At 43.6% G+C, this 17,410-nt stretch overlaps 1 pseudogene; it reads right to left on the bottom strand.

Moving 5' to 3' along the window:
* The window catches only part of LOC121007924, a 74,641-nt pseudogene that overhangs the window by 34,749 nt on the left and 22,482 nt on the right, over positions 1–17,410 (bottom strand).

Below are 17,410 nucleotides of genomic sequence, written 5' to 3'. Positions count from 1 at the left end.
TGCGCTGACGTCACTGCGCTCACCACGTGGTGAGCGTGATTAAGTCAAAAGGTCTTTTTGCAGGTCCTGAAAGAAGAAAGAAAGAAGACAATGCCGGCATCGCGAACAAGTGGATGAGGTGAGTTAATTTTTTAAACATTTTTTAACCCCTCAAGCAACATTTGCCGGGTGGAAACAAATTTAGAATATAATGCAATTTCTACACTAGCCACTAGATGTCAGCACAAGAGGCTGCATACAAAACAAAATCTTGCTTTACAGCCTACAGCGAAACTAAATGTCATTATATCATCCATGACAATCTTGGTGTATTTGATGCATATGACACCAATGTCCAATTGGTAGAATCCTGCCAAATGCTGGAATTATGTGGCAGTGGCTCTAGGAAAGCACCGTACCACTTCTGTCTGATTAGGCAGCCGCATGGATGGCATTTGATTATGTAGAAGCCCCAGTAAAAAGCAGAGCAGGACCAACAGATAAGGTTACATGTGCTTTCCTAGCACCGCTGTCCCATCATACAAGTGACTGTCGGAGGGGTCGGCATCAACTCCTAACATACTACAGCTATACTAACTTCCTACCACCACTTATTTTATAATGCAAAATATACTAATCATATACATCTCCAAACATTTGTTTTTATGATGCAACTTTTTTGCATGGCAATAGTGGCAGACGTAGGATCACTTAGAACTCTGATGGAGGATATGAAATACAATAAGAAGCACAATGGCTTATACACAGCTGTGTTTCATGTTGCTGTTTTTATCCATTTAGTGATCTAGAGACAATGGAAGCAGACGTACAGTCTCCATGAGTCATCTCTGTAAGCCTTAACTGACAGGGAATGAATGTGGTAAGGAAAGTGCGAATAGGATTTCAAGAGGGCAAACCTTCAAGATGAAGTGTGCCAGAGAAGGGTGCCATGTCCACAATACTATTCTTCTCCCATTCTCAATGCTATAGACTTCTCCATGAGTCTGGAATGTGTTAAGGACATCAGAGATGCTTTGTGTGTAGGAGGTGTCTATCTTCAGGCTTCCTCAGTAATGCTCAAAATATCAGCAAACTAAAGATGGTCACTTAAAGGGAACCCGTCAGCAGGTTTATGCTGCCCTCACTCAGTACAGAATACAGTAGTGACAGACACCCTGATTTCAGTAGCTATTAGGTTGTTGCTGAAAACTTGATATAATGTCATCGCAACCCATGCCAGGGAAGAGTCAGCTCTCCCTTGTCCAACCACCGATGATTAGATGTCTTCTTAGTATTCCCCCTAGGAGAAAACTGTCAATCATCCATGGGTGGGTAAAATAAATAACCAGGACTCTTCTCAGGCAGCCCCAACTCTTCTCCGGAATGGGCCGCGATGATCATACAGCAAGTTACGGCAGCCACCTAATCTTTGTCAGGACAGACAGATCGCTAAAACCTGTGTATCTGTCACTACTTTTATACTCAGTGAAGGCAGCATAAACTTGACGACAGGTTCCCTTTAAATGGATTCCAGTGAAAAGTTCTGAAAGATCTCCATTTGCGAGTGAATGAAAACGTTTCTGCTTCCCAGTCAGAATCTGTAACCTATTACGCATTTATAATACTTGTGTGGCAGAGGGGATGTGCCCGCCTCAGACACTAGGGCTCAACGTGCCACTGCTACCTCTGCACCTCGTCCTGTATAGCAGTGATGGCGAACCTTTTACAGACCGAGTGCCCAAACTGCAACCCAAAACCCACGTATTTATCGAAAAGTGCCAACACTGCAATTTAACCTGAATACCAATATAGTGCATCTTCCATGTACTTTATCATGTAGCTATAATAGCCTGCCTACATTCAGTGCGCTGCCTGTGCTGTCCATAGTGCGCCCTGCGCTGAGGAATGGCAGGAAAAGTCTAAGGCATATTGGTACACCATAGCCTTTTTTCCAGGGGGCGGGTGCCCACAAAGAGGGCTTTGAGTGCCGACTCTGGCACCCGTGCCATAGGTACGCCACCACTGCTCTAAAGCAATGCGCCTGAATAACAGTAGTCAGCTTTTACAGAAAAGACACCTGGTGTGTTCCATACCACAATCTGCGATAAGTAACTATGGGGGTCATTTATCATTAGATATACGCCAATATTCAGCTTATATCTGTCGCAGATTCGGTCGCAAAGAGGATATGTGGCCGAATCTGCGACTTCTTCCACGTCACATACGCCTGGTCTAAAAAAGGGGCGTGACGGGATGGGGGCGGTCCGTCTCATTTATCATTTTCTACGCCTGTTTTAAGAGTAGAAAATTATATAAATCTACGCCAACAAGGTTGCTGGCATAAATTTAGGCTGACGGCGGATACGCTTAAGTTCTTCAGAGTCCAGGGCCTCTGTCGGGGTTTTAAGACCGGCGTCTAAAACGCAGGTTTTAATTAATGACCCCTATGTATTTTTTTCCAGCTACAGCACTGACATGTCAATCTTAAATGTTTACGTAGTCTTTCTTTGTCTGGCGGCGTAGCGTCATCCATCTCTTTCCTCTTCTTTTGCTCTTGGTTTAAGGCAATTGATGTCCCATCAGACGGCTGGACTAACGGCGAAATCGTCTTGTCTTCATTAATCTGAGGAGCAGTTATACAGGAACATATCAATAAAAAATATATGCTATGTATTTGTTACATATAGATTGACAATCATGTGGAAATGCACACATTTTGTTATGTTGCAGCCTTGTATTAAAATAAAAAAAATAAAAATTAAGTTTTCCCCCATAATGGGACAGTGAAAACAGAATCTTCTAAATGTTTCCAAATTTATTTGCAAATGTATTAAAAAGGATAAACCCTTTACTATGACACTTGAAATATAGCTCTGGAGGTCTCCCATTTCTCTTGATCATCTTTGAGATGTTTCTTCACCTTGATTGGCATCCATCTGTGGTAAATTCAGTTGACTGAACACCATTTGGAAAGATACACCCCTGCAGGCTCGGACTAGCCCACAGGTGAATCCCCCGGTGGGCCCCTGAGCAAGGTGGGCCCCTAGTCTCCCACCCCCTGCACACGTGGCACATAACACAGTAGACGTACTGCACTACATATATATATTCAATGTACAGCACCTCAACCAGCCGATGTTCATATAAAAAAAACTTGAGAGATTAGTAAAGAAACTCCCCAGTTTATTATTAGGGTACATTCAAACTACCGTATAAATGGATCTGCACCCGTTCAGCAATTTTGCGGAACGGGTGCGGACCAATTAATTTCAATGGGGCCGCAAAAGATGCGGACAGCGGTCCTGCAATATTGACATCACGTTCATCATTCATGTTCTTAAAGTCCACATGACCACAGCGGCCAATAACTGGCTGAAGTAGTCTTGTGAACAATAAACGTGATATGATCGCTGCAGGAGCAGGACTGAATTGTGCAGGGCAAGGGCTTTTTCAGATCTGGTGATGCCACCGGGAACATAGCAGTGTAAAAAATATAAACAAACAGCCCTTGCCCTACGCGATACAGCGCAGGGCAAGGGAGAGCATCGGAGCATGAAATGCTCCGATGCTCATGTCAGTGGGGATGAGTGGGGGAACAAGGGTATATGTCCAGATTCAGCTCTGAACCCATACAACCCCTTTAAGTTTGAGTAATGTGTTTTTTTCTTTATTTTATTACGTTTCCCACATGTTGCCAATTTTTTTAAAAGCTCAGACAACCCCTTTAACAAAATTGTCATGAGGTCTACAAACCAAGAGCCAAATGATCAGGATTCAGAAAGAGACATATTACACTCTCTACTGCCAAATGTTGTTCTCCTCCTACCTCTAGGATCTTACTGTACCTACAGTTAGAAATCAGTTTGGAAAGAGCCTGGAGGTCAGAATGCCAAGTGTCTTTGACCCATTCATGGCAATGATGAGGTGGTAGAGAACCAAGGGCAACTTCCCTTATTGACATTGCTATATTTCTCTTGACATGCAGCAAAAAATGTATGCATTAGATGTATACATCAGAGGCACCAGTCACAGCCATCCAGTAAAAATAAGTATACTGTACATTAGGCCTCAAACACAACCATATGAATTTTTATGTCCGCAAAATACGGATATTGGACATGTGCATGCCGGATTTTTCTACCAAAACTGGCTATTTTTGTTTTCAAATCGGACAAGAATAGGACATGTTCTATAATTTGTAGAATGGCCACACAGATACTGACAGCACACACATGACATCTGTCTGCATTTTCAGTGGACCCACTAAATAAATAGATCAGATTGTTATCCGCAAATAACGCGGATCGGGCGCATACCAAAACTATGGTCCTGTGCATGAGGCCTTAAAACATATATCTTTTTTAATATGGGAGCCTAATATGACAGATGTCCGAAAGATAGCATCTTCTTGATGTATACTTTGTCACACACCACTCATCTTGGGATATGTTGAAGTTAAAGGGCATCTGTCCATGTTCATATGTATCTGCATTGTTGAGAAAAATGAAGTTTTAATATATGCAAATGTGCCTCTAGGAGCAATGGGGGCGTTGTCATTACACCTAGAGGCTTTGCTCTCTCTGCAACTGCCATGCACCCTCCACTTTGACAGGGCCAGGCAGTGAAAACATCACCACACCTGGCCCTGTCAATCAAAGTGAAGAGGGCACGACAGTTGCAAACAGAGCAGAGCCTCTAGGTGTAAAGGAGAACGCCCTCGTTGCTCCTAGAGCAGGGGAACTCAAGTACTTTTTGTAAAGGTCCACATACCTGAGTCCACATCATTGGCGTGTAGTGGTGCATTTTATTTTATTTTTTACAATAATCCATACCTCCAAATCCAACTAATCTCCTTTCTGCCAACCAAACAGTAAGAATGTCCTTTCAGTGCTCCCTAACAATAATGATGCCCCTTTAATGCCCCTCAGACAGTATGATATCCCTTTAGTGCTCCACAGAGTACGATACCCCTAAGTGCACCATCACAGCAGGGTGATCCCTTGGTGCCCCTGACACATTGTGATGCCTCCTTAGTTCCTCCCCACAGAGTATGAATACCCTAAGTGCCCCCTCACAGTAGTAATGCCCTATCTGTGCCCCTCTTTGTGCCCCCTTTACAGTAATAATCCCCATTGTGCCCCTTCAATAGTAATAATGTCCATTGTGCCCCCTTAATAGTAGTAATGCCCATTGTGCCCCTTCACAGTAATAATGCCCTCTGTGCCCCCTCCATAGTAGAAATCCCAATTGTGCTCCTTAATAGTAGCAATGCCCCTCTGTGCTAGTAATGCCCATTGTGCCCCCTTCATAGTAATAATGCCCTCTGTGCCCCTTAGTAGTAATGCTCTCTGCGCACTGTGCCTCCTTCAGAGTAGTAATGCCCTCTCTGCACTGTGCCCCCTCTATAGTAGAAATTACCATTGTGTCCCAGCCATAGTAGAAATGCCCATTGTGCCCCCTTCACATTAGCAATGCCCATTGTGCCCCCTCCAGAGTAGAAATTTCCATTGTGCCTGCTCCAGAGTAACATAGTTTAAAAGGATGGAAAAAAAAAAAAAAAAAAGACAGACATCTGTCCATCCAGTTCAGCCTGTTATCCTGCAAGTTGATCCAGAGGAAGGCAAAAAAAAAACCTGTGAGGTAAAAGCCATTTTTCCTCACTTTAGGGGAAAAAATTCCTTCGACTCCAATCAGGCAATCAGAATAACTTCCTGGATCAACGACCCCTCTCTAGTAGCTATAGCCTGTAATATTATTACGCTCTAGAAATACATCCAGGCCCCTCTTGAATTCCTTTATTGTACTCACCATCACCACCTCCTCAGGCAGAGAGTTCCATAGTCTCACTGTTCTTACCGTAAAGAATCCTCTTCTATGTTTGTGTACAAACCTTCTTTCCTCCAAACGCAGAGGATGTCCCCTCGTCACAGTCCTGGGGATAAATAGATGATGGGAGAGATCTCTGTACTGACCCCTAATATATTTATACATAGCTATTAGATCTCCCCTCAGTCATCTTTTTTCTAAAGTGAATAACCCTAATTTTGATAATCTTTCAGGGTACTGTAGTCCCCCCATTCCAGTTATTACTTTAGTTGCCCTCCTCTGAACCCTCTCCAGCTCTGCTATGTCTGCCTTGTTCACAGGAGCCCAGAACTGTACACAGTACTCCATGTGTGGTCTGACTAGTGATTTGTAAAGTGGCAGGACTATGTTCTCATCACGGTCATCTATGCCCCTTTTAATGCAACCCATTATCTTATTGGCCTTGGCAGAAGCTCCCTGACACTGGTTTCTACAGCTTAGTTTACGGTTCACCAAAATTCCTAGGTCCTTTTCCATGTCAGTGTTACCCAGTGTTTTACCATTTAGTATGTACGGGTGACTTGCATTATTACTTCCCATGTGCATAACCTTACATTTGTCAGTGTTAAACCTCATCTGCCACTTCTCTGCCCAAGCCTCCAATCTATCCAGATCCTTCTGTAGCAGTATACTATCCTCTTCCATGTCAATTACTTTACACAGTTTAGTTTCATCTGCAAAAATTATTATTTTACTATGCAAGCCTTCTACAAGAGATTATATTATAATATATATATATATATATATATATATATATATATATATATATATATACACACACACACACACACACACACATATATATATACATATATACACTGCTCAAAAAAATAAAGGGAACACAAAAATAACACATCCTAGATCTGAGTTAATTAAATATTCTTCTGAAATACTTTGTTCTTTACATAGTTGAATGTGCTGACAACAAAATCACACAAAAATTTAAAAATGGAAATCAAATTTTTCAACCCATGGAGGTCTGGATTTGGAGTCACACTCAAAATTAAAGTGGAAAAACACACTACAGGCTGATCCAACTTTGATGTAATGTCCTTAAAACAAGTCAAAATGAGCCTAAGTAGTGTGTGTGGCCTCCACGTGCCTGTATGACCTCCCTACAACGCCTGTGCATGCTCCTGATGAGGTGGCGGACGGTCTCCTGAGGGATCTCCTCCTAGACCTGAACTAAAGCATCTGCCAACTCCTGGACAGTCTGTGGTGCATAGAGCGAGACATGGATAGAGCAAGACATGATGTCCCAGATGTGCTCAATTGGATTCAGGTCTGGGGAACGGGCGGGCCAGTCCATAGCATCAATGCCTTCGTCTTGCAGGAACTGCTGACACACTCCAGCCACATGAGGTCTAGCATTGTCTTGCATTTGGAGGAACCCAGGGCCAACCGCACCAGCATATGGTCTCACAAGGGTTCTGAGGATCTCATCTCGGTACCTAATGGCAATCAGGCTACCTCTGGAGAGCACATGGAGGGCTGTGCGGCCCTCCGAAGAAATGCCATCCCACACCATTACTCACCCAATGCCAAACCGGTCATGCTGTAGGATGTTGCAGGCAGCAGAACGTTCTCCACGGCGTCTCCAGACTCTGTCACGTCTGTCACATGTGCTCAGTGTGAACCTGCTTTCACCTGTGAAGAGCACAGGGCGCCAGTGGCGAATTTGCCAATCTTGGTGTTCTCTGGCAAATGCCAAACGTCCTGCACGGTGTTGGGCTGTAAGCACAACCCCCATCTGTGGACGTCGAGCCCTCATATCACCCTTATGGAGTCTGTTTCTGACCGTTTGAGCAGACACATGCACATTTGTGGCCTGCTGGATGTCATTTTGCAGGGCTCTGGCAGTGCTCCTCCTGTTCCTCCTTGCACAAAGGCGGAGGTAGCGGTCCTGCTGCTGGGTTGTTGCCCTCCTACGGCCTCCTCCACATCTCCTGATGTACTGGCCTGTCTCCTGGTAGCGCCTCCATGCTCTGGACACTACGCTGACAGACACAGCAAACCTTCTTGCCACAGCTCGCATTGATGTGCCATCCTGGATAAGCTGCACTACCTGAGCCACTTGTGTGGGTTGTAGACTCCGTCTCATGCTACCACTAGAGTGAAAGCACCGCCAGCATTCAAAAGTGACCAAAACATCAGCCAGGAAGCATAGGAACTGAGAAGTGGTCTGTGCAGAACCACTTCTTTATTGGGGGTGTCTTGCTAATCGCCTATAATTTCCACCTGTTGTCTATCCCATTTGCACAACAGCATGTGAAATTGATTGTCACTCAGTGTTGCTTCCTAAGTGGACAGTTAGATTTCACAGAAGTGTGATTGACTTGGAGTTACATTGTGTTGTTTAAGTGTTCCCTTTATTTTTTTGAGCAGTGTAATATATATATAGACCGGACAGCACTCCAGATAAAAATAAGTGGTTTATTCACCCATGTGGTCTAGCCTACACCACATGGGTGAATAAACCACTTATTTTTATCTGGAGTGCTGTCCGGTTTCCTGTCTATTATACTGGGTAAGCAGCTATACCCGCCATTCTTGTTGTCCAGTGCCGCCATTGTGTTTCATTGTGTGTGTATGTATATATATATATATATATATATATATATATATATATATATATATATTATATATATATATCAGCATATATATATGGGTCAAGGGCGGATTAAGTGCATGATAGGCCCGGGGCTGTCTACCCAACTTCCATTTTAGTTTAGGTTTTTTGTATGAAGAGGCTGCGGTGCTTCATGAGCGCCACAGTCTCTTCCTAGGCCATATGACATCTTCAGACAAAAAAAAAATACCCCAAATTGGGTCCTAAACTGAAAAATTTGGTTGCCAAATTTAAAATACATATAAATTATAATAAAAAAAAAACATGGAGAAGAATATAGCACCACATACCTCTTACATCCAGTGACATCTCCTGTCATGTAGATCTTCTCTTTCCTCTTCTCCTCCATTTGACCCAGACCACCATGGCAAATTATTTCAGCCACATCTCGTCTCTACAGTTTGTAACACAGACACGTTAGATTTCAAAATTTTCCCATCAACCTCCCCATCCTGGTGTCCCCACAGTGTCACCCTGCTGCCACTCCCAATACTGTGCCCGTTGTGCTCCCCAATGCCCCAGGTACTATACTGCTGAAAAAATAGTGACCCTAATAGACATAATTGGAGTCATTTATCAAACTGGTGTAAAAGTAGAACTGGATTTCCAAAAGAGCTGTCAAAAATGAATGGTGGAACCTGATTGGCTGCTATGGGCAACTAAGCCAGTTCTGCTTTACATCAGTTTGATAAATTACCCCAAATGTTCCTATAGTGTCCACAGCAGCTATAATGTCCCCTAGAGTGCCCAGAGTAATAATAACACCCTCTATTGTGCTCCAGGCAATAATCCCTGTATAGTGTCCCCAAAAATAATAGAATTGCCCCTACAGTGCCTCCCCAATAGCAACACCCCCATATAGTAATTTCCACCACACTGCCCCCACATAGTAATTTCCCCCCACATAGTAAATTCCCCCAAACTGCCCATATAGTAGTTTGCCCACACACAGTAATTTCCCCTACATAGTAATTTCCACCACACTGCCCCCACATAGTAATTTCCCTCACACTGCCCAATATAGTAATTTGCCCCCACATAGCAATTTTTCCCACACTGCCCCATATAGAAATTTGCCCCCACACTGCCTCCACATAGTAATTTGCCCCCACACTGCCCCATATAGTAATTTGCCCCCACACTGCCCCATATAGTAATTTGTCCCCACACTGCCCCATATAGTAATTTGCCCCCACATAGTAGTCTCTCCCATAATAATTTGGCCCCACACAGCCACCACATTTCCCCCCCCCCCCCGATGTACTCGATGTCTCTTCACTAATATGTCCTCCTGTGTGTCCCCACCCCACATGTCCTCCAAAGTAGGCACATGAAATAAAAAAATAAAAAATGAAAAAAAATTAAAAGCTAAATACTCGCCTAAGTCTAGGGCCAGGCGCTCGCTCGCAGAGGAAGGCGGGATGAGGCAGGCGTGCACACGTCACAGTGCTGTGTCCTGGCACAGGTGCGCGATGACATCATCACGCCCGCCTGCGCCGAGATTTCACTACCGCATAGGCCTCAGGCCTACTAGGCCTGAAGCCTATGGCGGTGATCGGCGACGGGACAGGGAGCTATGCGCTACGGTGCTCCGCTGCAGTATTTGGGCGTTCGGATTGGCGTTGGGCCCCGGGCTGCCGACCCGAACGTCCCTATTGTAATCCGCCACTGGTATGGGTTCACGGCCCACAGGGAAAGGCCAATCCCACAAATGCAAGTTGAGAAAAGGGCAGCACTCCAGGATAATTTTTTTTTTTTTAAAATCACTCTTTACTGAGCTATTCCATAAAATGTATCTGTATAGCGCCACCTGTTGTGTGTTCTTTTACCTTTTTCTCCATCCACCTCACTGAAGTGGTCACAAGATCTTAAATCTTCAACTGTCATATCTTCTGTTAGAAGTTGTGACAATTACAGGAATAGAGCTGCAGCAAATGACAAGTCCCCTGAGAAAGGATACATCACCTGACATAAATCTAGCAGAACAACTGGAGTAATGAATGGGAAGATCTCTGGATCCATGTGAGGTACAGGGCTGGTTCTAGCTTTGTTAGAAAAAGACTGTTATGTGCTAGATGATTTAGGATTTCATTTTTTACATCAAGTGGTATAACCCCCTTACAGGAAAGGTTATGGGAAAACACATCTGTAGTTACTGCACATACAGCAGATTTGACCCTAACCACTTCTACCATCATCATTTAACCCCTAACTTATCTTGCTGTATTTCCAATTTTTGATCAATTTGTTTTCTCTGATTTCAAGCGAATGGGGCCAATCTGTAATACCAGACAAAAACCCATGCAGAAGAGTGGATATGTCATCTCAGACAACACCTTTAAACTAGTGATGGCACCATCAACAATATGTATAGGGATAATTTCACTCTACAACACCATCTGTTGAAGGAATCAAATGGGTTGGATTCCCCCCAGTGTCTCCATACTCAACTGACAAATATACTGTATGTACATGTTCCGCTTTATTATACAGATGCCCAAGTGAATGTTTCTTAAGAACTCCGCTTGTACTAGAAAGGAAATACAGAAGCAAAGAGACCAAGATTTTGAGGAATGTAGACTGTGATGAAAGGCAGAATCTCATCTATAGGCTGGAGATTAAAGGGTTTCTACCACCAGATTTTGAGATTTTTCGCTGACTGACACTAGCGATCTGCTAGTGTCTGCACTACTTAACCATGTTCATGTATTACCTTTGTCTGCTGCCGTTAAGCTTAAAAACATACTTTTATTGATATGCAAATAAGCCTCTAGGTGCTATGGGGGCGTCTTTTCAGCACCTAGAGGCTCCGTCTAGTCACTATTTCTGCCGCCCACTGCGTCCCTCCAGCCCGCCCCGCTCCTCTTGATTGACAGCCAACCTCGCTCCATCTCGAATTCCAGCACCTGCGCCGTGCGCTTCTATATTCGGTGCAGGCGCAATGACTGTCGGACCGCTCCCTGCGCTGGCATCTTCACTGCGGTCCGACAGTCACTGCGCCTGCGCCGAATACAGAAGCGCACGGCGCAGGTGCTGGAATTCGAGATGGAGAGAGGTTGGCTGTCAATCTAGAGGAGCGGGGCAGGCTGGAGGGACGCGGTGGGCGGCAGAAATAATGAGTAGACGGAGCCTCTAGGTGCTGAAAAGACGCCCCCATAGCACCTAGAGGCTCATTTGCATATCAATAAAACTACGTTTTTAAGCTTAACGGCAGCAGACAAAGGTGATACATGAACATGGTTAGGTAGTGCAGACACTAGCAGATCGCTAGTGTCAGTCAGCGAAAAATCTCAAAATCTGATGGTAGAAACCCTTTAAAGACATTTTCCAGGACCCAGCAAACCCACCTTACATGCCTGTAGGTGAGTTGTGTATATTCTGAAGTTTCGTGGATGTTCCTCTTCTGAAAGTCTAACGTCTGTCAACGTCATAACCTTTGCCAAGTTTCTGGCTTGGGATATGGATGGAAAGGGACTTCTGATAGAAAGTGAGTATTACTCTCCCTGGCGCATGTGCAGACTCCTGAATCCATCTGCGCAAGCTAGGAATAGTTCTGGTCCTGTCCACAGGGGAAGGGATGTCCCATCCGTAGTCCAGCTTGGAAACCTAGTAAAGGATGAGACGTTGGCAGAAGCAGGATTTTCAGAAGAGGAGCGTTGTGTGCCAATCCACGAAAGTTCAGAATTGTAAGTATTTTACATACTTTCTCCTACTGTAATGTCTAATTAAGGTGAGTTGGCAAAATATTCCACTTTAATGGTAAAATGGTGGTTGCAAAAATATATTGGTAATGTTTTACTGTCTACTCAAAAATGAAAAAAATAAAATAAAATGTCTTATGTATACAAGATTAAAATAATGTTTTCTGCAAAAAATTCTAAACAAAAAGAAGTTCCCGGATGGAGTTATTGGCTGGTGCCTCAGCTTTATAAAGTATGTGACCTGTGTTTGTGCTTCACAAATCATCTCAGTATGTTCCTGTCACATTTAATTTAATATGGGCTGAGGCAAATAGAATTGCATATGAATTTTTTTCCTCCAAAAAAAAAAAAAAAAAAAGTCATATTTTCTGAAAAATCCAGTATAAGGATGTCTGAGGCAAGCTCATGAAAAAAGGCGAATTTCAATTCCTCACCCTTTTCAAGATCTCTATGTGCTGTCAGTGACTGTAAACCAGGGGTGCACAACCTTTTGTGGTTAGGGACCACATTGTCACACTAAACCAATTCCAAGGGCCGAAAATAAAATTTAAAGTGGTATTAACAACGGAAATATTGTACTTCTGGCATATTGAACATACAGTATATACAATAAATGTCTAGTTCCACTTCCAGGACTCCCATCTAATGGGAGAATACATGAAAGATACATGTAAACCGCCACAAAACATAGACATACATGTCTGTTACCAGATGGTTGGGGGCCGCACAGAATGGTATTGAGGGCCACAGGTTGTGCACCCCTGCTGTAAACACTGCTGCATATCCGTATATTGGAAAACCATACAGTTTTAATAGATTTGACACAAATCTCTTACCTGAGCTAATACATTGTAACAAACAATCAAGATAGGAGAGAGTTGTGCTCGGTTATTGCCGATTTATTTGTAGTGAAGAATAACGCAAAAGGGTGATGAATGTACCTGAAAGATTTCATTCAAGCTTGAAGGTATGGTAGATTGAAAGACAGACCGAGCTATAGGAGATAATAGATAAACATATCTAAGATGGCCAGACGGAGCCAAGATGGCCAGGCGGAGCTAAGGCTACTTTCACATCTATGGTTTGAATTCAAGCAGGCTGTTGCGGCAGAGGACAGCCTGTCGGAATTCTCCAGATCCGGTGCCAGAGGCGGAAGGAATGTCCGCTGGCCGTATTAAGTATAGTGGGGTCTAGCAGAGAGCCTTACACATCCTGGCAGACAAGCGGAAAACTGGCCAGACACAAACCGCTGCACACTGAGGTTTGTGTCCGGCTGTCTGTTGGAACCTGTGGTGCAAAAGTAGCCTAAATAGCTAGACAGATGTAAGACAGACAAATCTAAGATAGATACAGGTGAAACTCGAAAAATTAGAATATCGTGCAAAAGTCCATTTAGAATTTTGTGAAAAGGTTCAATATTCTAGGCTCAAAGTGTGACACTCTAATCAGCTAATTAATCCATACCCCCTGAGCAAAGGGTAACTGAGATTGAGACTTTGGGGTTTCCTAAGCTATAAGCCATAATCATCACAATTCTAACAAATAAAGGCTTGAAATATCTCGCTTTGCAGGTTTTCTCATATGTTAGTTCCACCTTTTAAGTTGCATTACTGAAATAAATGAACTCTGCACAATATTCTCATTTTTCGAGTATCACCTGTAGATTGATCTAAGATTGATCTATCTATTTATCTAAGATCTATCTATTTATCCAAGATCTAGATTTATTAATATTAGCACATCCTACAAGAGTTGTGCCCGTCTGTCCTCCAGCGCAGTCAGTGCTGGATACTTCAACAGGATGCAAACTTGAGGAATGAATCTGGCTTCGGTGTGAAACAGGGACAGGTCTCCTTAGAAAAGTGTAGGAAATTTTAGAAACCTGATTGCTCCCAGCATGGCCCTAAACCCTCACCTCCAAGTTGCATTTCATATTGCTGCTAGAAAACTCTAAAAGCATTGATAGGTCTGCCACAAGGGGGCAAACTAGTCATCAAAACTAGTGCAAAGGAGAAGTAGAGCAGTTGCTCTTGAAAGCTCTTGTACTGGTTTTGATAATTCTTCTAATATCTACAATGTTATAAAAGGCTTCAGAGAACTGGAGGCTGATATGTGAATTTTTCTCTAGCCTCATTCCGTATTTACTTTGCAATGTGATGTGAACCTATGCATTAGCAACAGATTAGCATTAACTATGCACGGGAGTAACATAATGTATACACTAGGGGGCTCCCTAGGATTGGTTAATCAAAGAAATTACATCCGAGACTCCTTGGTCAGCCACGGGATTTGAAATTTCCGTTTAGTAAGTAATAAAAAATAAGATTAAAGAATTAAAAAGAAAAACAGCAGGAAGATGTATTAGTGTAATTAGTTTACATAGCTTCTTCTGCAAATTTAATCATGTCAATAATTGGTAGATAGCATAGCAATAGTAACGCTGCTGAAAATGTATTATGGTCCAATTCCTTTATAAACCGGCATTTTTTATGTAAACTTTCCAGCATCCAATGAGTTAAAATATTTAGGCTTTATTAACCTTGGCCATAAAATCCGTCCATTTACAGTACCTTCTATGCACATTCCAGCATTTTTAGCTTGATAGCTGCATAACTCTAACTAGCAAAACCACAAATAATATAATTGTGTAGTACTTACCTGTAAATAAAATACAAAAAATAACAACCTTGGCAATATACCTATCCTACCAATTCCCACAGTTCCCCAAGCCTCCACATCCATTGGTTATGTGCATCCGCTGTAGCTCCTTTTGGTCCTCCATGTTTTGACATGTCGTTCACAGAGACGTCATACCAATATTAGGGTATGTTCAGACAGAGGATTTTGGGAGTGGATTTCAGTGCGGATTCCGTGCTGAAAACCAGGCCGAATCTGCTCTGGAACCGTCTCCCATCATTTTCCCGCACCACAGTTCATGTTGCGAGAATTTTTCAGTTTTAAAGACCGGCCTTAGAACGTACAGGCCTATCCTTGGCACAGTTACCATGTGGACCCCTCACAAAGCTGCAACAAGAGCCTGTTCGCAGTTTAGCTCCATTCAATAGAGCGAAACCTAGAGAGGGTCCACATGAAAACCCATGTTAGAAACTGCAGCAGGATAGCTCTGAGGTTTCTCCCACGGGATGTGTGGTGGATTTTGTCACAGACAAAATACTCCATCTGAACATACCCTTAGTAGCCCATCAACGCATTTGGAATGATCACTATTGGTAGTAGTATCATGATGCACCGGAGCCAAAATACTAAGGGGGTTATTTACTAACAGAAATAGGTCTATATTAGGCCTATTTCTGGCACAGATTGCAGCATGAAGGTTCTTTGCACCGCAATCTGCAACTTTTCCCCCGCTCACACCAGGTCTAAAAAAAATCGGCGTGGTGTGGGCAGTGAACGGGGACGGGCCTGTAGGTCCGTCTTATCCACCATTTTCTACACCTGTTTTAGACATAGAAAATGGTCTAAATCTACGCCAGCAAAGAAGTTGGTGTAGATTTAGAAGCGCAAGGGGATCCACCGAAGTTATGTAGAGGCCGGCACCTCTACAGAACTTCAGCGGATCCTCCGCCAGCCGAGGCCCTTATTAAGAACGGCGTCTAAAATGTCAGTCTTAATAAATGACCCCCTTAATCTCTAGCAGGGCCCCCCTCCTTTATAATACTCATGTGTTCTCACGTGGCAGAGGCCTTTGGGTCACCTCAGGCAACAAGTCCCTGATGTTGTAGTTACCTCTACACCCGTTATAGCAACTCCCCTATAACACAGAGTGTTCTCATTCTGGTGGACCTGCCCTGTCCATGTTTTCCTTGGCTGGCTACTGGTTTGACTGGTCAGCATGTAATACTATATCTCCCTTGCAGTGGCCACTCCAGAGAAAATGCATGGGCAGAGACAACTTTACTCAACGATATCCGTTTTTCAGTGGGGGCTTCAACAGTCAAGGTTGTCAAACTATGGTACAGTACTGTACATGTACATGCCATGGATACATATGTATAGGGGAGTCAAGAGGAATCAGTGTCAAAATGTATGCTGTACATAGCCGTCAGCTGAAATCTCTTTCCCCTAACTGCATGCATGCTCAAACACTAGACAGTTGTCTGCATGCCAAAACTGCTAACCTCAGCAGACGTTTATGTAGTGTGTGTAGGGTGCTTGAGAGTGTAACACAGTTCAAGCGTTTTCTATTGCGCAATGTTACCTTGTTGATGGTTCCACAGTCTTGTGACCTAATGTTTGCGGCTTCAAGAGGAGCTATAAGGGCGGAAGCATCTACAGTGGAGCGTCTTGACCTGGAAAACACCTCATCTACGAAATTCTCCAGAGATGAAGGCAGAGAACAGCTCAAGTCCTTAAGTATCTATTGGTACGATAATAAATTGCACAGTTCAAATAAGTAGTTTTGATCAAGCTTGTATTATAAAATCACTAAACAACCTTAGGCCTTATTCTCAGGTCAGTGAGACAAATTCAAGCGTCCATTTCTTTTCTGAAGACAAAAAAAAGGAATGGAAGCATGTGCCGATTTGGTCTATGGGTCCATGAAAACTGCAGACAGGACATGGATGCCATCAGTGTTCTGTCCGTTTTTCACAGAATATTGCTCAGAGACAGTCTGGAAATCCTCCTTTTGGCCTAACAGTGCACATCAAAAACAGACACACAGCGAACCCGAGCTGCATGAAAAACAGACTATATAGAACGTGCAGATTCCTCCTGAACGCAAAGATGGTCAGTGATAAACAACAGAACCATTGAAACGAATGGGTCTAGATTCAGTCCAGATGCTGTATGGAAAACTTGTTTGTGTGAAAGAGGCGTGTAGTAAGGCTAAGGCCTCATGCACACAGCCGTTGGGCGGCCGTTCAGTGCATTGGTGAACGCAATTGTGGTCCCCAATGCACGGGCAACATCCGTGCAGTGGGCCGGACCCATTCAACTTGAATGGGTCAGTGCTCTGTCTGCACCTCAAAAAAAATACGACGTCATATTTATTTGCGGTGCGGAACAACGGAAAGAAACACCACGGAAGCACTCTGTAGTGCTTCCGGTGTTCCGTTCCGTGACTCCGTGATGCGGGGTGCACAAGGCCGGCGGCCGTGGATTGCCGACCCACCGTTTGTGGACCGCAATACGGCCACAGCCGTCCAACAGTCGTGTGCATGAGGCCTAAGGCTACACCTAGACTTTTTGTAGTAGTACAAGATTGATTTTAACT

This window comes from Bufo bufo, chromosome 1, assembly GCF_905171765.1.
Source record: "Bufo bufo chromosome 1, aBufBuf1.1, whole genome shotgun sequence".
In the NCBI taxonomy this organism is placed as follows: Eukaryota; Metazoa; Chordata; class Amphibia; order Anura; family Bufonidae; genus Bufo; species Bufo bufo.
The sequence above is the reverse complement of the archived record's forward strand: the minus strand, read 5'-3'. Positions and strand labels throughout refer to the sequence as shown.